Source organism: Trichosurus vulpecula, chromosome 3 (assembly GCF_011100635.1).
Source record: "Trichosurus vulpecula isolate mTriVul1 chromosome 3, mTriVul1.pri, whole genome shotgun sequence".
NCBI classification, from domain to species: domain Eukaryota; kingdom Metazoa; phylum Chordata; class Mammalia; order Diprotodontia; family Phalangeridae; genus Trichosurus; species Trichosurus vulpecula.
The window spans coordinates 429664026-429686873 of record NC_050575.1 but is presented as its reverse complement, the minus strand read 5'-3'; positions in this window follow the sequence as shown (position 1 = coordinate 429686873).

Here is a 22848-nt window from a genome sequence, read left to right as displayed (position 1 = left end):
ATCTGACTATAGATATCTTTAATTTCTTCCTCTGAAAACTGCCTGTTCATATCCTTTGATTATTTATCAAATAGGAATGACTTGTATTCTTATAAATTTGACTTAGTTCCCTGTATATTGTAGAGATGAGGCCTTTATCAGAGACAATGGTTGTAAAAATTCTTTTCCAATTTTCTGCTTCCCTCCTAATCTTGGTTGCATTGACTTTCTTTGTACAAAAAAAATTTCAATTTAATATAATCAAAATTATCCATTTTGCATTTCATAATGCTCTTTATCTCTTCTTTGGTCATAAATTCTTCCCTTCTTTGTAAATCTGACAAGCAAACTACTCCTTGGTTTCCCAAATTGCTTAAAGTATCAGCCTTTATAGCTACATTGTGAACCAATTTTGACTTTATTTTGTTATACGGTGTGGGATATTGATCTATGCTCATTTTCTGCCATACTATGTTACAGTGTTCCCAGCAGTTTTTGTGAAATAGTGAGTTCTTATTCCAGAAGCTGGACTCTTTGTCTTTATCAAAGAGTAGATTACTATAATCATTGACTACTGCATCTTATGTAGAAAAAATATTCCACTGATACACCAATCTATTTCTTAGCCAGTGCCAAGTAGTTTTGATGATTGCTTCTTAATAATACAGTTTAATATCTGGTATGACTAGGCCACCTTCCCTAGCATTTCTTTTCATTAATTGCCTTGATATGCTGGGCCTTTTGTTCTTCCAGATGAATTTTGTTATTATTTTTTATCAAGCTCTGTAAAATAATTTTTGGTAGTTTGATTGGTATGGTACTGAATAAATAAATTAATTTAGGTAAATTTTTTTTTCATTTTTTTATTATATTAGCTTGACCTAACCATGAGCAACTAATATTTTTCCATTTATTTGGTTCTGACTTTATTTGTGTGAAAAGTGTTTCATAATTGTGTTCATATAGGCCATGGATTGTCTTAGCCAGTAGACTCCCAAATATGCTATAGTGTTTGCGGTAACCTTAAGTGGAATTTCTCTTTCTATCTCTTGCTGTTGGTCTTTGTTAGTAATATATAGGAATGCTGAGGATTTGTGTGGGTTTATTTTATATCCTGCAGCTTTAGTAAAGTTATTTATTATTTCAAGCAGTTTTGTACTTGATTCTCTAGGATTCTCTCAGTAAATCATCATATCACCTGCAAAGAGTGATAATTTAATTTCTTCTTTGCCTATTCTAATTCCTTAAATTTCTCTTTCTTCTCTTATTACTAAAGCTAACATTTCTATTACCAAATTGAATAATAGGGGTGATAATAGCCATCCTTGTTTCACCCCTGGTCTTATTGGAAATGCATCTATCTTATCCCAGTTACTTATAATGCTTGCTGATGGTTTTAGGTAGATGCAACTTATCATTTTAAGTAAAACTCCATTTAGCCCTCTGCTTTCTAGTGTTTTGTGCATTCATTTAGTGTATTTGTTGAGTGTATTTTGTCCAAAGCTTTTTCTGCATCTATTGAGTAATCAGATGGTTTCTGCTAGTTTTGTTGCTGGTATGACAAATTATGCTGATAGTTTTCCTAATATTGAACCAGTCTTGCATTCCTGGAATTATTCCTACTTGGTCATAATATATTATTCTCATGACAAGTTGCTATAATCTTATTGGTAATATTTTATTTAAAACTTTTGCATCGATATTCATTAAGGAAATTGGTCTATAATTTTCTTTCTCTGTTTGGACTCTTCCTGGTTTAGGTATTACTACCATATTTGTGTCATAAAAAGCATTTGGAAGGACTCCTTTGCCTATTTTCCCAAATAGTCCATAAATTATGGGAACTAATTGTTCTTTAAAAGTTTGATAGGATTCACTTGTAAATCCATATGGTCCTGGAGATTTTTTTCCTAGGTGGTTCATTGATAGCTTGTTCAATTTTTTTTCTGAGATGGGGTTATTTAAGTATTTTACTTCCTCTTCTCTTAATCTGGACAATTTATATTTTTCTAAATCTCCATTTCCCTAAAATTGTCAAATTTATTGGCATATAATTGGGCAAAATAATTCCTAATTATTGTTTTAATTTCACCTTCATTTGAGATGAATTCACACTTTTCATTTTTGACACTGGTAATTTGGTTTTCTTCTTTCTTTTTTATGATATTGACCAAAGATTTATCAATTTTATTTTTTTTCATAAAACCAGCTCTTAGTTTTATTTATTAGTTCAATAGTTTTCTTGATTTCAATTTTATTACTCTCTCTTTTGGTTTTCAGCATTTCTAATTTGTATTTAATTGAGGATTTTCAACTTGTTCTTTATTTAGCTTTTTCAGTTGTGTGTCCAATTCCTTATTCCCTTTTTTCTCTATTTTGTTCATGTAAGCATTCACAGATATAAAACTTCCACTAAGAACTGCTTTAAAAAAAGAACTGCTTTTGCTGCATCCCATAAGTTTTGGTATGTTGTCTCATTGTTGTCATTCTCTTGAGTGAGGTTATTGATTTTATCTATGATTTATTGTTTTACCCATTCATTTTTTAAGATTAGAATATTTAGTTTCCATTTAGTTTTTAGTCTATCTTTTCATGGTATTTTATTACAAATATGTTTTATTGTATCATGATATGAAAAGGATGTATTGGCTATTTTTGCCTTTCTGCACTGGATTATGGGATTTTTATGCCATAGTACATGGTCAATTTTTTGTGTATGTTCCATGTACCACTGAGAAAAAGGTACAATCCTTTCTATCCCCATTCAGTTTTTTCCAGAGGTCTATAATATCTACCTTTTCTAAAATTCTATTCATCTCTTTACCTTCTTTCTTGTTTATTTTGAGGTAAGATTTATCAGGTGCCTGAGAGGGGAAGGTTGAGGTCTCCCACTAGTATAATTTTGACTATTTCTTCCTGTAATTCCCTTAAATTCTCCTCTAAGAATTTGGATGCTGTACCACCTGGTAGATATATGTTAAGTAATGACATTACTTCATTGTCTATGGTGCCTTTTAGCAGGATATAATTTCCTTCCTTATCTTTTTAGTTAGATCTATCTTTGCTTTTGCTTTGTCTGAGATTAGGATTGCTATCTCTGTTTTTTTTTTCACTTCAGCTGAAGCGTAATGTATACTACTACAGCCTTTTACCTTTACCCTGTGTGTATCCCCCTGTTTCAGATGTGTTTCTTGTAAACAACATACTGTAGGATTTTGGTTTTTAATCCAGTCTGCTATCCACATCCATTTTATGGGAGAGTTCATCCCACTTATACTCACAGTTATTATGTGTCTTTTTTCCCATCCTATCTCACTCTTATGCTTTTATTTCTCCTTTCTCCCTTCCCCTCCTCAAAAGAGTTTTGCTTTTGACCAATGCCTCCCTCAATATTCTCTCTGTCAGCCTCCCCCATCTTACCCTTTCCCCTTACCACTTCTTCCCTCCTTTCTAACCACCCCTATCTTTTCTTTCCCTTTTCCCTTCCCACTGCCTGTAGAGCAAGTTTGATTTCTATACTCAGCAGAGTATGTCATTCCCTCCTTGAACCAAATCCAATGAGAGTAAAGCTCAAAACTGCTCTACTCCCTCCCTTGTTTCCTTCTACTATCATATATTTTTGTGCCTCTTCATGTGATATAATTTACCCTTTTCTTCTTCCTCTTTACCTCTCCTCCCATTACAATCCCTTTACAGCCCTTAATTTTCTTTTTATCATCACATCACTTAGCTTATAACCACACCCTCTTTCTATGCATATCCCTTTTAAATGTCATACTAAGTATACCATTCTCAAGATTAACAAATATCATCCTCCAATATAGGGATGTAAACAATTTGCTCTTATTGAATAATAAGGTTTTTTTTTTCTTTCTTTTCCCCCCATTTACCTTTTAAGCCTCTCTTCAGTCTTGTTTTTGAAGATCAAATTATCCAATGAGGTCTGGCCTTTTCATCAGGAAAGTCTGGAATTTCCTTATTTCATTGAATGTCCATCTCCTTTCCTAAACAATTATGCTCAATTTTGCTGGAGAGTTGATTAGTTGATCCTTTGCTTTTCAGAATATCATATTCCAAGCCCTCCTGTCTTTTAATGTAGAAGCTGAAAGATACTTTTTGATCCTGACTGTAGTTCCACAATATTTGAATTGTTTCTTTCTGGGTGCTTGCAATATTTTCTCCTTGATCTGATAATTCAGGAATTTGGTTACAATATTCCTTGGAGATTTCAATTTGGGATCTCTTTCAGGGGGTGATCAGTAGATTCTTTTGATTACCATTTTATCCTCTGGTTCTAGGACTTCATGGAAGTTTTCTTTCATGATTTCTTGGAAGATACTGTACAGACTCTTTTTTTTTTCAGACTAGCCTTCAAGTAGACCAATAATTCTTAGATTATCTCTCCTGGATCTATTTTCCATGTCAGTTGTTTTTCCAATGAGATATTTTACATTTTCTTCTATTTTTCCATTCTTTAGATTATTTTGACTAATTCTTGATGCCTTATAGAGTCATTAGCTTCTACTTGTCCAACTCTAATTTTTAAGAAATTGTTTTCCTCAGATACCTTCTGCATCTCTCTTTCCATTTGGCCAATTTTACTTTTCAAGGAGTAATTTTCTCCTGTTAGGTTCTGTAATTTTTCTTTTACCTCTCTAATGTGGCTTTTAAAATCCTCTTGAGGTCTCTCACGAATGCTTTCTTGGGCTTGAGACCAGATCGTATTCCCTTTTGAGGTTTTGGATATGTGTGTAGTGTCAATACTGTCCACTTCTGAATTTGTATTTTGATCTTCTCTGTCTCCATAATATGTTTCAATAGTCTTTTTTTTTACTTATCTAGTTTGTTTCTTCATGGTTGTTGCCTTTTTCCTGACTTTTAAAATGGTCCTCTGCTTCTGGGGCCCAGGGTGCTCTAGACCATGCTTCTTGTGTCAGGAGCTAGGGTCCTGGTTACTGTCTTTGTGTGCTGTGGCCCCTGGTATTGTCAGCTAGAAGGTATGTACTGCTGCAGTTTACATGGTGCTGAGCTGGAGCTGGCTGGTGTGTGCCAAAGTTGAGGTAGGTGAAGTCTTTCTGAGTTTCCCTGTGGTTACCCTGAAGCTCACAGTGTGAGTAGGGGGGAAGGGTGGTCTGGCTGCTGGAATCTCCTCTTCCCCTAAGGCTGCAATATAGCACAGGTGGCCTCAGTTGTTGCTCTACACTGTTGTCTGTTAATTCCCCTGGTTGCGTGAAGGCACACCTGGGGTCCTGGTATTGTCACATGCTGTTTCCACCCCACTGGAGATCAGGAACTCCCACTGGTCTGCTGAGGTGGGGTTTGCTGGGATGCCTCCCTTCCTTCCCTGGTCACCTTCCTTCACTGTAAGAAGGGCTTGTCTCCCTAGCTTCCCAAGCTAAAGGACTGTTGTGCCCCTACTTCTGGCTCCTCTCTTCCAGGGTTTTACCTAAGGTAGTATTCTCTGGGTTATTCAAGGTCAGTAAGGGAGAGATGAGAGCTCTTAATGTTAACATTGTCATCATGGCTCCTGGAAGTTCAACAAGGTGAGTTTCAAACCTTTAGACTTGTGCTGATAGCTCCAGAAATAGCTCCTGCCACTGCTGCAGGCCCTGTGCTTCTGTCTCCCCTAGCTTCAACAGACTTCTGTCCTGTGCTAAAAGGTCTGGGGGTCACCAAGCAACCAGAAGGCTGGGCCTGCTCCCACTCCAGTATTGTGCTCTAGTATGGTCAGGTGTAGTTCTGCTTAGTCAGTGCTCTCCAAACCCAGGGCAACAGATACTTCATATTGACTTTCCAGACTCTCCTGGGTTGGAAATCCACCACTCTCTTTTTCCTAGAGCATTCTACCTCTCTAAAATTAGTTTGGATTTACTTTTTAAGAGGTATCTGAAAGAATTTAGGATAGAGCTTCGGTACATCCCTGATTTCACTCTACCATCTTGACTCCAACCTCCTTAAAATTTTATTTGAAGGTGACTTTTAAGCTATTTTCCCCAGGAATGGTCCAAGGGTTTATGTTCCCTAAGTCAGAATCACTGGCTACAGACTCCATTTTTAGGTGTATATACTAAGTTGTTCTTTGTCCTTTGTTTTGAAGAAGACCAATAACATAACATGGTAATGTCTTAACTTGTGCATCAATTGGATTTGAGTGAGTCAGAATTGCACAAAGACAGCCTCACTCTCTCTTTTGGAGTTATTCCAATGGTAAGTCCAATGGCAAGGTAAAAGTCAAGATGCTTGGTGATGGCCCAGAATGCAGTGGATGACCTTGGGGTCTTTAATATCTGACCAATTTCTAAGGTCTTTACAGGACCTGCTTTAGCTGCTATCTTGGCCATTGTAACACATTATTCTCATGCACCCATTCCACTGAAAGAAGTCTTCTCATACTTGGGTGGCAGACAACCCCCAAACTCACTGATAGGTTTTGTAGCCTATCAGTTACACTCAACTCATTTTAGCCAACATATCAAGCCATTTTGCTTGGGTGTGGCTGCTGTACATGTCACAGCTTCTTAGAGCCACATGGGAGACTGAGTAACAGGTAGAAACCAAAAGTGAATGAGCATCCCTGAAAAGGGCTCAACAAGCCTAGAGGTGCTAGTCCTACTTAGACCCCGTACACCCCATACCCTAAATAGAGGGAAGATAAAAATAAAGATACCATATGTGTCATAATATCCATAGCAGCACTTTTTGTTGATGTAAAAGACTGGAAATAAAGTTTATAACTCATCAATTGGACTATGTCAAAATGTGTTCTGATAAATGAATGGGATAGAATGTTACAGTGATATAGAAATGTATGCGAAATATACAAAGAGGCATAAAGACTTTTCTGAACCAATGCACAATGAGTTAAGTAGAATTATTAAAACAATATCCATAATACCTAAAATAATGCTAATGGAAACAATAAGAAAAAATGAAACTGGATGCTATGAAGTTATAACTAAGTTTAGACCCAAAGAGAACAGAAGAACAACAACACTGATAGCTAGAATAGCAGTGGTTAGAGGTGGACAAGGAGTGGGCATATTACATCTAATGTTGATCCTGATTCATGTGTTGGTTAGTTCTTTAAAAAAAGTTTTCTTTTGCATGCTTTTTTAAATTTTTCATTATAAGGGAAGGCTCTCCAGGAGATGTCAGAGGGAGGATTATATTAGAAAGTGAAGGAAATATAAAAGAAAATATGTCCATGTAAATAAATTAAATTTTATAAATAAACCAACAATTTCTAGTTATGACATTAGAGGCATTTGAGGACCAAATGCATCAAAATATCCAGCCTAGATGAGGCCTCTTTACCAGGCAGATGCTCAGGATTTGCTCAAAAAATAGGTGATCTCATCTGATGAGAGTTGAGTTTATTCATTGTGGGCTTGAGGCCACTGTGTGGTATGTGAAGGAGAGAAAAACAGAGAATAGGAAAGCCATTTATTATGCATTTACTATTTGCCAAGCACTGTGCTAAATATTGTCAGTTCAAACAGAAAAGTGAGACAACCCCTTCTCTCAAAGAGTTCATTCTAGACAGACAGAACACAGGAGAATTCAGATAGAGGGAAGAATGAAAGGCCAGGAAGTCTTCAGGGTGCTATAGCAGGGATGGAAATGCCAGGCTGTATGGATGCTGCAGTAGGAAGACAGATGAAAAGGTCTAATGGTCCTCAGGGTCTGATGGCAGGGCAGATGATAAGGCTTAGGGGGTTCATTCTTCTTATCAAAAGGTAATTGATAAATTCTTGCTCATTGAAGAAATGTGAGTGTTCCTGACTTCGCCCCAGGAGAGGTCTATAGGAGCCTGGACCCACGAGTTTTGAATGGATAGGGGTGAGGCTGGAGTCATTGGAGGAAAGGGTGCCCCATTAATCTGGTAGGTTCCACCATTCTGTGCTCATTAATGGGTTCTGGACAGGTAGTTGGTTGGATTGTGATCACTGGTAGAATATAAGTGTAGCTAGGCACATCCCATGAAGCAAACTTGGAGTTGCCCTTCCTAATTCTACATGACCATATGGGAGCTTTTTAGGGATTGCTTCCAGCAATTTGCTGGCTAAGTCCTGGAACGACTTGACATCTTTGTTTGATGTGGCAAGTATCATTCCTTGGTCATGCCCCCCACCTTATGACAATGTCCTGTTGAGTCAGTAAAAGTGACAGCTTCTGACTGGTCATCTTCATTTGACCCTCATGCAATAGCAAGGTTTTAAGTGAAGACTTTACCTACCCCCACAGTGACAGTGGCCATGTGCTCACAGGAAATCTCTGAGTTTTTAATACCACCAGGTATGTTGGAGAAAGCAGGCCTTGAAGCTCCTCGATAGCTTACCAGACTGAAGAAGGGCAACTCTATGTGCTCCATAGCATGGCTTCTACTAAACTTAGAAGGATGGCTGTGTATCAGTGATATCTAGTTGAAGTTGAATAACATGACCTGGATGTGGCAGCTGCATGGCTGAGTGGATAGAGCACTGCACCTGGAGTAAAGAAGAGTTCAAACACAGTCTCAGACACTTACTATGTGTGTGATCTTGGGCAAGGCACTTAACCTCTGTTTGGTTATGAAGCAAAAGTGGATAGAATACTGGACTTGGAATCAGGAAGACCTGAATTCAAACCCAGCCTCAGACACTCAGTCTGTGACCCAAGCAAGTCATTTAACCTGTTTGTTTTAATCCAGTGGAGAAGAAAATGCAAACCACCCTAGTAGCTTTGCCAAGAAAATCACATGGACAATATGGTCCAGGAGTCACAAAGAGTTGGACATGACTGGATGACTGAGCAACACAAACACAATCTTGTATTGTCCCTTGTCAGGACAGTTACACAACTTCCGCTAACAGAATTTAAGAGAAGTACCAAGATAGTTAGACCAGCCTGGAAGCATCGCACCTGCTTAGGTGTAACTGAAGATTTCAGGAAATGACTGAAATGTTTAGAGGAGAGAAATGAAAATTACTAAAGTTTTAGGAAATGAGATCCTATTAGGAAAGGCTAAAGAAATTAGGTTTCCTCAATCTACAAAGGAGGCAGCCTGCTACAATGCTAAAAACAGCGAATTTAGAATCTGTAAACCTAGGTTCATTGCCTGTCTTTGCTATTTCTTACTTGTATTACCTTGCACGATGTATTTCCATTTTCTGAGTCCTGTTTTCCTCTTTTATAAAATGGGGATCATTATTTACCTCAGTGGAGCAGTTTTGAAGAAAATGCTTTGTTCAATCCTCATATGTTACCTAAATGCCTGCTCTCATTGTGATTAAACTTTTGTTGCATTTCTTCACTAAGCTGGGGGAAGGACAGGTACGAAGGCTCTGAGATATCACAATCACTGCTCTCAAGGAATCTCCACATATTACAAATGCACTCTAAGGGAAATGGTGGAAATCAGCATTCTTTCCCTAGGAAGGAAGGAAGGGCAGGGGATCTCTAAGTGGGAGGAAACTTCAGGAACCAACTAGCCCAACTCGATCCTGACCAACAACCCCTTCTATAAACGACTCCTCTGTTGGCCATTCCGTCAATGCTCAAAGACCAGTGGTGATGGGAAAGAGTATTTTTTAAGTCAAAGATTATTCTTTGACTTGCTTGTTTCATTTGCCCCTTAACATCAAGTCAAAACTTGGCTCTTCCATCCACTGACCCTAGTTCAGTTTGCTGGGGCCAAGCAAAGAAAAGTCTAATATTGCTTTCATGAGCCACCCTTCTAATACTTAAATACACTCATCATCTCTCCTCCTTTCCTCCCTCCTCCACCATGCACATCTTCTCTTCTGTGGGTTAAACACACCCCAGTTCCTTCTACTGACCTTTAAATGCTCTTACAACATCATCCCTCTCCTGATGGAATGGATTGTCCAGTTATCTTAGGAGAATGCTGTATTGCACATTCTATGAAACATGCTCCAAACCATATAATATGTTGCTCTGTAACAATAAAATGTTAGCAAGGCTTTCCTACTAAAACAGATTCCCTATTTCTGCTGAAGACTCAGAATTCCAGATACTGGACTCAGCAGGAGTCTGAAATGATGTTTTTGTTCCTTTGGATCATTACATTTTTTTCTCCTTCTAAAATCTCGTTATTCTATTCCCCACCACATAATAGTGTCAGAGTCCTGGGAGGGACGATCTCACTTTCTCCCCAGGCATTGGATTTCACAAAGCCTTCTTGGGTCTGGAGGGGTTTCTCCAGGTTTTAATTGGTGTTAGGTTAAACACATTACCCTGTACACTCTCCATGGCTGACATTACCACCACCACTCCCTTCCTCACCACAAAGTGTGAGAAAACAAATTAATCTGTCTGACAGCTTCTCTCACAGACCCTGAGACTAAAATGGATACCTTTACAGAAGAATGGAACCTCAGTCTCCTCTCTTTGGTTAATGTGAGGGTATACTTTGCAATATCTCTGAAAGACCAAGACTCTTCTCAGCATCACAGAGCATCAAAGCTGTAAGCGACTTCAAGGGAATTTAATTCACCTTGCCTCTTACCAGTGATCCCTGTTGTAAAAATCCAGCTAACAGCTGATGTGGGAATGAAAAACCAACACAAGCTCAACAACAAGAATGCTGCAAGCTCAGGTTCTTTTGATCTGCTTTGCTAAGGAAAGCAACATTAAGGGGTTAACCATCGTACTTTAATCCAAATACAAATATCATTCACTCAGCTCAGGGGGAAAAGTCAGCATCCTGAGCTTTAGAGCAAATACAAACAGAGCAAATAAACATAAATCAACAGGCAGATTTCTGTCTGACAAAATCACAATATACAGTTACCAGAGAAGCATCAACATCAAAGCTGGGAGCTCATAACAATGGCTGGCCTAGAGTCACGTGTCACTCCTGCTGTGGCTCAGAGCTCCCAAAGAGAAAGCCAACCTCTGGGTTTATATATCTTGTTCAGGGTCAAAGGTGAGTCACACATGCTACTCACCCATGTGACCTAAAATTGTCACAAAAATGCAACTTAAAAACACGTGTTCTAAAAGCCTCTGATGCCATTAACATGTCACTCAAACCCATGTAAACTAGGCTTTCCCTTCAGGGAAGGAGGTCATAAAGGACTCCTAATTTAATCAAGGAAACAAAGGCCAAACTCTTCAAGGGAACTTGGTTGAATAAGTGCTAAGAGCCCATCTTGATTCCCAATACAATCCTTTGCATAACAGTTCCACCAAGTGAGGAGGAAGCCATCATGTCCTGAGACAGAGCTCAGTCCATTCTACTTTGGGATAGCTCAAGCAAGTGGAAATTTCAATTTCATTTTCTGTTGTTTCTTACATCAAAGCTCTGTTTGCCTCTTTATAGCTCTCATCACTTTTTCCTACTTCTGCCCTCTTGGGGCCAAATGGAACAAACTCAATCCTTCTTCCACCTGACAGATCTTGAGATAATTGAAGAAAGCTCTTGTGGCCCTCCTGTGTCTAATTTCCTCCAGAACAACTATTTCCATAGCTTTCCCCTTTGCTTCATATACCATGGACCTACTACCAACTGTCAATAGCCTTCCAAAATGGTGGCCCCAGAATAGAACAGGATACTCCAGATACAGTTCAGACAGAATGGAAGAAAGCAGAATTGTCTCTCTGACACCACATCTGTCTTAAAGCTGGCAAAGTTCACATCAATTTATTTCTCAACTCTAAAGATAGTAGGAAGAGGAAGAAGAGGAGGCGGAGGAAGAGCAGGTAGAGGATTAGTTGGAGGAAAAGAAATAATGATGATAAGAATTTGTACAGTGATTCACACAAATTCACTTGATCCTCACGACAGTTCTATGAGACTAATGCTATTAAACTCTCCATTTTACAAATGAAGAGACTGAGCCTGAAAGGTAGTGATCCTCACAGGGTTATACAAGCAATGATTAACTGAGGTGGAATTTGAAATTAAGCCTTCCTCATTCCACATCCTGGATGCTAATCATTATATCATTGAATTGCCAATAACGATGTTGACATACTGGACTTGTGGTACAATGAAACCCTCAGATCTTTTTTTCTTTCCTTCAGGGAAATAGATTTCTGAGTATGTGTCTTTTATTGGTATTTGTTTTATTTTATTGTATTTTCAGATTGATATTTCTGCATGGGTTTGGTTTTAATATTCATGTAATAATTATTTCAATAGTCCCATTTCAATAGCCTCCCCTAGAGGAAGAAAGATGATTAAGTGGATGGAGCAGTGGGTCTAGAGTCAGGAAAATCTGGTCTCAGACTTTTCTATCTGCATGACTCTGGTCAAGTCATTTAACTTCTATCAGTCTCCATTTCCTCATGTGTAAAATGGGTGATTATAATACTATCATCTATCTCCCAAAATTATTGATGACCAAATGAAATTATATCTGTACAGTTCTTTGCAATACAAATGATGTCCAGTTTTTTAAATTATCATCCACATGATAATAATAATTATTATTATTATCATCATCTTCAGCACCAGCAGCATTCTTCAGCTGAAGTCCTAATGTGATGCTTCACCATGGAATGACTAGACCCTGAGTTCTTGAATGTTACTTTTATGAAGCTAAAAGCTCTACCTGTTGTTTGTTGTTTTTGTTGAGTCATTTTCAGTTGTGTTCAACTCTTCCTGACCCCATTTGGGGTTTTCTTGGCAGAGGAGCTAGGGTGGTTTGCTCTGTCCTTCTCCAGCTCATTTTAAAAATGAGGAAACTGAGACAAATAGAGTTAAGTGACTTGCCCAGGTCACACAGCTAGTAAGTATCTGAGGCCAGATTTGAAGTCACAGAGATGAGCCTTGCTGATTCCAAGCTCAGTGCTCTATCCACTGTACCACTAGCTGCTCTGGCAACATAACAATTTGTAAATCCTACTATGATGAATACATGGCTGTACTACTTTTCTATATTCTTAGCAGTACCTCTCTAAGAATGGAGTGAAATTATTGCCCATCACAAATGCCCTAGAGGCCTTATCATTCTAGGGGAGGGATGCTGCTTCAAAGTATGAATGGAGAAGAACTGATCAAGAGCCTAGATGTAGGGATTCCTCCCCTTTTCTACTTAAGGAATTTAAATCTGAGATATTTCAGAGCCTATCTGTCAATCACTTCCTTTGTGCAGTAAACATATTGCTATAAGAATAAAGTGTTAAGAGGTTAGCTAGATAAGCAAATACAGCAAAACAAAAAAAGAATGGCAGTTGCCACTTTTTGAGGTGCATATGCACTGTGGGTGCTGCTGTGATGTGGTCCAACCATAGTGGAAAATCATTTTCAATTATCTGAGAGAAGTCATTCTATGACCCAGAGCATCCACAACTACTCCTAAAATCCAAGTATGTCAAAGGCAGAAAGTTTCCATTTATAGCAAAATGTTCCTAAGAGCACTTTTGTGGTAGTGAAAGCTGGAAACAAAGCAGCTGGCCATTGTTTGGGAACAAATTGTGGTGTATGAATGTCACAGAAGAATATGTCTGAGAAATAAAGTGTGTGAGGAATTTAGAGAATTTGGGGGAGACTTATAGGAGCTAAAATAACAGAAACTGGAGAGTATCATGCACAAGGACTGAAGTCATCTAAATGAAATCTACACCACAAAAAGGCATTTGAAAACAACTTTATTGCAATGGCCAACCTTCCTCTGGAAGGACAGAGAAGCAGACATAACTCTTCCTGGCCACCAGCTGAAAACAGTGCCTCCAGTACTCTGCCCATCACTCCTACTTCCTCTCTAAGGACTAGGAACTTGGAATCAGAACTTTGAATCACTCTGGGCTCTGATTGGTGAGTTTTCACTTTATTATCTCAAAAAACCAGATGTCCACATCACCTCCTGTCTAAATAGATGAGCCCTGTGTCCATCTACCCTTTAAGTGTTGTCTTCTATCATTAGAATGGAAGCTCTTTAGAGGCAAAGTCTTGCTTGCTTTCATTTGAATCCTCAGTGCTTAGCAGAGTGTCTGGCACAGAGCAAATGCTCAAAAATGTTCATGTTTCTCTCTCTCTCTCTCTCTCTCTCTCTCTCTCTCTCTCTCTCTCTCTCTTTCTCCCTCCCTCCAACTATCTATCTATCCAACCATCCATCTGTTCATCTAACCATCTATCTATCTATCTATCTATCTATCTATCTATCTATCTATCTATCTATCTATCTGTCAAACTATCTAATGTCTTTCTATCTATCCTTCCTCCACTTAGTGAAAAGATAGAGGACTATAGATACAATATGTTGCATATGCCATCAGATGGAGTTATTTTGCTGTGTTTCAAGAGAAGGTTCAGGGGTGACTGTCATGTGTGACATAATAGTCTAAAAACAAAAGACACCAATTTTATAAAAATATGAATGAGGGAATGGGGAATTTGCTCAGTGATATTTCCACCTGCTTCCCCCATTCCCTATTCCACCTCTCAAGCTGACTCCTGCCTCTCAAAGATATTAATAATCTGAAACAATGAAGTAACTGAATACAAGTGATGAAGACTGGGGAAAATATCACCATTGGGAAGAGAGATACAGGAACAAGAGGTCATTATGAACTGTACTCAGGGCCGACCTGTGGGAGCTGCAGCTTGGTATTTCTTTGCCTCTATAGATTCACAGCTCCTGAGAAAGCCGCATTCAGGTGCCCAAATGCTTAATGGCACTGCCAGTGTTACTTAATAAGCTCCAAAGACTCTGTACCTGTGGTCCAACCCCTATGGGGTGACTACATCAGTGTTTAGACTCCAACTTAATCGCTGTGAGCACCAGGCAATCCTCACTTAAGGCAATTCGGTATAGGAAAATCTAATTTGCTAACTAGTGATGGGAGGAAAGGGATCCCCCATCTTTTAAAAGGGTGTACCAATTTAGCTAGAGGCAGTATACATTGTAAATAGAATGCTAGGCTTGAGGTCTGGAATTCTGAGCTCAGATCTTGCCTCTGATAATTAGTAGTTGTGAGATCATGGGGAAGTCATTTCATGACTATTATGACTCAACTTCCTTATCTGTAAAGTGGGGATAAAAATATCATACTCACCCTATAGGATTCTTTGTGAGACTCAAATAAGGCAACATACATAAAATTATTATATATGAGTCTGCAAAGCCTTGCAGCTAAATGTGATGGTCCCTACTTGCAAAGAGAAAAAAAGTGTGATCATGAGGTCACCAGGAGAGATCTTAGAGATTAGTATAGAGTCAAGTCTCTTCATTTTGTAGATGAGGAAACTGAGGTATGAAGAGGAGAATAAACTTGCCAGAGTCAAAATTCGAACACAGGTCCTTTGACTCCAAACCTCATGTTCATTCTATACAGCAGTGGTTTCCCTTCTGGTTGCCTTCGTTCAGAGAGTAGGGGAGAGTGATGGGTTATTGTAATAAATTCATCTCATTAAATGACTCCATAGGAGAATAAACAAACAACTTTTGTGGACTGAATAAATGTCTCACTTGTCAAATGTATGTAAATGCTGGTGGGATTGATGGAATATGAAGTCACTTAGGACCATTACTGAATTCATGGGAGCTTTCTGCCGTCATATATTTTCTCAGTCAGTGGAAACAGACAAGTACCTCCTGCCTTTACTTTTCTGCCAGTTCTTAAGGCACTCCTTTGCTATATACTATTTGGCATTCATTTGGTTTCATTTACCATTTCCACATTATGATGTCAGTTTTATCTTTGACTGGTCAGTTACATCCTTAACTCCTCACTCGCACTTCCTCTACATGCCCACATGGCTCATCATTTCTATGTCTGTGGCACCTGCCCCCTTTTCCATTCAGCCTAGGGCCTCCTTCAGAGCTTCATCACCTCTCACTAGGACTACTACAAGAACCCCCATATCGGTCTCTCTTCCTCAGATCTCTCCACTCTCCAATTCACCCTCCACATAGCTGCTAGATTACTGCTGTTTGTCTTTCATTCTGGAAGAGGACCATGACACGAGGAATGTGATTCCGTGACACGCAAGTGAATTGGATTCAAGTGGGGAGGGTTGCTAGAATCATTTCCCTAAAGCAGACCTGCAGAAAATGGCAGTAGGTGGGGGCCAAAATTAAAGTAGGCTCAACTTCTTCGGGACATAAAATAGGTTAGATTAGAGACACACTGACGATGGTTGGTTTCTGTGGGTCACATGACAAATAGGAGAGTACACAGTGGAATGATATTTTTCATTGGCATCCGAAATCCTTTGATAGACTGCAAGCAGCTCTTGGGCTATATGTTGTCCAGGCTTGCATCTTCTTAACAAACTGAGATAGTCATGCCTGGAGTAAATGATAAATCTTTTTATTTTCTATTTAAAGCCCTTTATAACCCGGGTCAATCTAGCTCTTCAGCCATATTAAATATTGTTCTCTTTCATGAAAAGTACAATCCAATCCAACCAAACAATCGAATCCAATCTTACTTTTCCCATACACGGCACACCATTTCTAATATCTATGCTTTTTCACTAGCTGTCCACTCTGCCTGAGATGTACTACCTGTTCATCTCACCTTTGAGAATACCTGGTCTACTTCAAGACCCACCAATTACACAAGGTCTTTGCTCACCCTCCCCAGATCCCAAAGCCCTATTTTCTCTAATTCAACCACAACAACAACTAGCATTTATGAAGCCTTTTAAGATCTGCACAGCACTTTCCAAATATTATCTCATGTTATTCTCACACCAGCCTTAGAGTTAGGTGCTATTATTATTCTATGATGAATGAAAAGTCTGAGAGATGTAATTTCTGGATAATTAATAATCAATTTAATTATAGCTAGCAAGTAATAAATAAAATGAGGTCAATGGCCATCTATGAAGCCTTGAAGATCCCTGAATGCTTAAATATCCTTGGAGAAGAGGTTATCTCTGATGGTGGAAATCAACTCTGATTTGTTAACAGTTAATGAGAATGAATATTATAATGAGATGAGGGCTTATTCTAATGAGGGGCTCTGGGACACAGAGACTCATCTCTACCCAGACCAACCTCTGACTTGGGCACTCAACACAAAGGAATTTATCCATCCAGACCATTCAGATAGTTAAACACTAAGGCTGGAAATCACCTGGATTAGATTCTCTTTACCCCTAATCAGAATAAACTTCTCTAGTTGGGTGGTGTCCCACCCAAGATTGAAGAGAATATTAACCCAATCTCCCAGATCCCTCTCCTTTACAAAGATTAGACTTTGAATGAGGAAATAGAAAGGCAAAAATGCCTGGATTCCCCAATATTAGTAATTGGTTATTGATAATCATTTATCTCACTTCCCATATGAAAGATAGGAAAATTGAGGGATGTAGATTTTAAGGGACTTGCCTAGGGTCACACAGCTAGTTAGTGTCTCAGGTTGGATTTGAACTCAGGTCTTCCTGATTCCAGTTCCAATGCTTTATCCAGGGGTGGGGAGTTTGTGGCCTTGAGGCCATGTGTGGCCCTTTAGGCAGTGGGAGGATTCAGCCAGTTCACACTGGTTCCACAGAACTGGTACCTAATTTTAGGTTTAGTTCAGGGAATTTTTTTTAGTGGGGACAGGGCCTGTACCTATCAGTAGCCATGGCAGTACCTTTGCTGGGTTCTGTGGTGAATCAGTTGTTAATTTATTTGAATCCCACCACTGCCTCTAGGTCCTCAAGTGTGGCCCTGTCACTTCACACAACAAATCCTTTTATGGATTTGTTCTGTAAAACTCGGACTTAGTCAATAGTCCATGCCCAAGGACCTAGCACTTCTTGGGGTTGCATTCTTCACCTGTTTTGGCTGCTTAAAAAAAAAAAAGAGTCCTATGGTCTCTAGTTCCTTAAAGGTCTGGTGGACCTTCCAATGTTTCCAAGCACACAAAGATGTAGCCTAGCCCATTCCATCTCCAACACTCAATAACCTAAGGGCAGAAAGAATAAACACAGAGCAAAGGAACAAAGGCACTTAAGCCAGGGGGTAAGACTAAGCCCCAGTATGACCCATCTCTCTACATGGAACCTTACAGCCTGTCTTCTTTCATTACAACCAGCAGAGAGAGAGCAATTTGTCTGGTTACTAATTTTGCATGCACATTCAGTTCCAGTTCATCAGTCAATTAAAAGACTTATCTTCCCCACACCATAATCAGACAGGAAATAGTCACAGCATACTTGGGCATCCTCTGTGTGAGAGAACAGAGGCTTTCCATTCTGCATGATTACATGTCTATGGAAGCAGGTTTCCCAAGGTTCCACCCGGTATACATCAGGAAGAACACTGAAAATTCCTCAGTTTGGGGCCTCATTTGGACAGTCCCCCAATTACATCTATAAATACGCATATTATCTCACCTGGTAGGAAGTAAGCTCCTTGTAGACAGGCTCCTGTCTTTGTACCCCATAGAAAGGGGATTAGAATGGAATAAACATTTACAGAGCACCTACTATGTGCCTGCCTGGCACATAGTAGGTGCTCTGTAAATGTTTATTCCCTTCTAATCCTTAAGTGCTTCATAAAAATCATCTCGTTTGATCCTCACAATATCTCTGAGTGTAGGTGCTATTATTATCCCCTTTACATAGCTGAAGAAACTGATTACCAAGAGGCTGCTCACCCTCCTATTGTCTTCCTTGCCTACTAAGGGGACCGGCTTCCCAGAGCTTGCCAGTACAAGGGTTTCACTGAGCCTGTCTGTCTTGTCTCTCCCCCGGGGCTCTCTGTGTCTTCCAAAGTGGCAAAGGCAGCAAACATTTCAGCTGGTAAATTAACTCTGAGATGAAGTGCAAATGGAAGGGATGAGGTCATGTTAACAGAAGCTTTCTAGGGATGATGCCTCAGTCTACCGCTCCTCTGTGCATGAGCCCTCTGCTCCCAACAATTGGTTCCCAATCATCCAAACATACATGACTATGCCTTTCCACCTTTGTTAAGGCTGTTGCCTTGACTTAGAATATTCAGCTAGAAGGAGAAGGAAGGAAGGGAAGAAAGAAGGAAGGAAGGAAGGGAGGGAGGGAGGGAAGGATTTTTGATAGAATGAAAGGTGGTGATAAATGAAAGGGAAGGAAATAAGCATTTCTTAAGCACCCATTATGTGTCAGGCACTGTGCTAAGTGTTTTACAGATATTATCTTATTGGACTTCCAAAAACCCTGGGAGGTAGGTGCTGTTAATCCCCATTTTATAGTTGAGAAAACTGAGGTGGACAGAAGTAAGTTACATGCCCAGGGTCATACAGCTAAGGAATACCTGAGCTCAGATTTGAACTCAGACTTTCCTGACTCCAGGTACAGCATTTTATAGACTTTATCATCTAATTGCCTCAAAGTCTAGTAGAGTGATAGAGTGAGAATCATAAAGACCATAATTCAAATCCTACCTTAGACATTATAATCGAGACAGACAGACAGAGACAGAGATAGACATACAAAGAGAGATGGAGATAGACGCATCGATAGAGAAAGATAGATAAGACAGCTAGTTAGCTAGCTGGAAAGACAGACAGTTAAAGACACAGACAGAGAGAAATATAGATAGAAAGATATATAGAAAGAAAGACACATAGAAATATAAAGATAGATAGATAGATAGATAGATAGATAAAATATTGATTTAGCACTCACTTCATGACAGCTACTTACTAGCTATGTTAGTCTAGGCAAGTCACTTAGCCTCTCTGTGCCTCAGTCGCCATATTTGTACAATGGAGGGAGTTGGATGTGGTGCCTCTAAGGTCTCTTCCAGCTGCATATCTGTGATTCTTTGAATACTCCTCCCCTCCCATCAGTACCTGGAATTTAGAGGTAGAAGGGAGCTCAGTAACCACCTAGTCCAACTCCCTCATATTCAGGAAGAAAGGGTTCAGGAATCCATGAGGTTAAGAGACTTTGTCTATTAATAAGCCAGCACCATTTATTATGAGCTAAATGCTCAGGATACAAATCCCATAGTCCCTGCCCACCATACTCAGTTCTGTTGGCATGAGAAGAGTCTCCAATAGCCTCACAGAATGAAACATGGAATATATACATCTATCCATCACAAATTCCAAGTGTTTGCAGAGGGGGTGAGTAGAAGGGAGGGCCCTAACAATGGGAGAATCAAGAAAGGAGTCCAGAAGGAGCTACACAGAGAGCCACATCTTAAGAACAGGGTTCCTGAGGGGGCAGAGCCAAGATGGCAGCTGGAAAGCAGAGACTTGCCTCAACTCTCCCCCAAATCCCTCCAAACACCTGTAAAAATGGTTCTGAACAAATTCTAGCCCTGCAGAACCCACAAAATAGCAGACGGAAACAGGTCTCCAGCCCAGGAGAGCCTAGATGGTCGCCGGGAAGTGTCTACTGCACAATGCTGAGAGAGCCAGGACAGACCAGGACCTGAGTCAGCCAGCTGGAACAGGCCTTGGTGCCATGAATCAGTGAGTTGTGGCAGTTACCAGACTTCTCAACCCATAAACACTGATGAGCAGGTTAGGGGGAAACTCCAGGATGGAGTTCAGAGCGGTCCGATGGCCAGCTCTGAGGGTGGAGGAAGTGGTGCAGTGTGGCCATAGCAGCAGCAGGAAGCTCCTGAGGTTGCTCCCAGAGCTCCAGTGTCAGCTGCTTCCCAAGCCCCTGGCTCACATGGTGGGAGGAACCTAGCCACAGATCAGAGTGGGAGTACAAGGAGGGCTTTGTGCGCACCAAGGCAGATTCTCTTACTGTGCCTTGCTAGGATCTATATTACGGTCCCGGTTGGTGGTTCTTGGGGGAGGAGGCTCAGTCCTGTGACAGAGCCTGGGGTGATGGTGGAGTAGAAGTAGCTCTTAAAAGAGCAGGCTTGGGCCCTAAAGCTTGGGAAAAAGTACTTGCTACTCTACAGGCAGTCATATTCTGACAAAAAGCTCAAGGGTCAAGTAGTTGGCTAGGAACATGAACAGGCAGTGAAAATTAACTCAGACTCAAACTGCAACTCTAGATTCCTTTTTGGGTAACAAAGAAGATCAAAACATACAGCCAGAAGAAGTCAACAAAGTCAAAGAGCCTACATCAAAAGCCTCCAAGAAAAATATGAATTGGGCTCAGGCCATAGAAGAGCTCAAAAAGGAGTGGGAAAAGCAAGTAAGAGAAGTAGAGGAAAAATTGGGAAGAGAAATGAAGGCATTGCAAGAAAACCATGAAAAACAATTCAATGACTTGCTAAAAAAGAATACTGAAGAAAATAACACCTTAAAGACTAGACTAACCCAAATATCAAAAGAGCTCCAAAAAGTCAATGAGGAGAAGAATGCCTTGAAAGGCAGAATTAGCCAAATGGAAAAGGAGGGCCAAAAGACCACTGAAGAAAATATCACCTTAAAAATTAGACTGGAGCACCTAGAAGCCAGTGACTTTATGAGAAACCAAGACATTATAAAACAGAACCAAAGGAATGAAAAAATGGAAGACAGTGTGAAATATCTCATTGGAAAAACCACTGACCTGGAGAATCCATCTGGGAGAGATAATTTAAAAATTATTGGACTACCTGAAAGCCATGATCAAAAAAAGAGCCTAGATATCATCTTTCAAGAAATTATCAAGGAGAACTGCCCTGATATTCTAGAGCCAGAGGGTAAAATAGAAATTGAAAGAATTCACTGATCACCTCTTGAAAAAAGAAACCCAAAAGAAAACTCCTAGGAACATTGTCACCAAATTTCAGAGTTTCCAGATCAAGGAGGAAATACTGCAAGCAGCCAGAAAGAAACAATTTGAGTATTGTGGAAACACAATTAGGATAACACACGATCTAGCAGCTTCTACATTAAGGGATCAAAGGGCTTGGAATATGATATTCTGGAGGACAAAGGAGCTAGGATTAAAACCAAGAATCACCTACCCAGCAAATCTGAGTATAATGCTCCAAGGCAAAATATGGATTTTCAATAAAATAGAGGACTTTCAAGCTTTCTCAATGAAAAGACCAGACCTGAATAGAAAATTTGACTTCCAAATACACGAATCAAGAGAAGCATGAAAAGATAATGACACTGAGGTGGAAAGCTGTTGAGTTACTTGCCCAAGGTCATAGAGTAAGCAACAAGGAAGGCAGGATTCAAATTTGAGGTGTTCCTGAACCACTACAAGAAATCTATCCTGGAAGACATCAGTTATCTGAGTGTCTTCAGAGGGCTCTTTCTGCTTTAAGTAAGAAAACTGACAAATTCATGACTGAAAATTTCATCTTTCCAAAGAAAAGGGAGATGAGAAGGGGAATTGCTCTGATGAGCTTGAGTCTGACCAGGAAGGAGGATCTTGTGAGAGAACCAGAGATGATGAGCCTTGCAGGAGGCAGTGACCATGTAATGTATTCTTCTTGGCCATAGGAAGCAGAACAAAGAGCAACCATAGAGAGAGGTTACAGGGAGGAAAATGTTGCAGAATCATAGAATCTCTGAATTAGAAATAACCTCAAAAATTCCTGAAACAAGAATCTCCTCTAAAGCATCTCTGACAAATGGTCATCTGGCATTTGCTTGAAGACCTCCAGTGACACAGAATTCACTATTTCCCAAGGCAGCCAATTTCACTTTTGGACGGTTCTCGTTGGTGAGGAAGTTTTACCTTATATTGGATTAAGTCGACTCGTGCACCCCAAGCAACCACCTGGTATATGGGGGAGACCTCCTATGGAGGATTTTTTGGTGGTGGGGATGAATAAGAGGATGACAACGTATGGAGGGAATACCCATCCTTGATGAGATCATGGATTTATTAAAGTATTAAACACCACAAATAGCTGGATTATTAATTGGGTTTAGTCAAGTTTTGTTCAGCCTGACTAATATATTGATTTGGACAAAACAAGTTTGAAAGCTTTCTTCCAAAGCATGTCAATAAAGTGAGTTTATTAAAAAAAAAAGAACAGAGTTCTCATAAGTCATGGATAAAGAGATTCCAGATGTGGGAAATAGACTTTTATATAG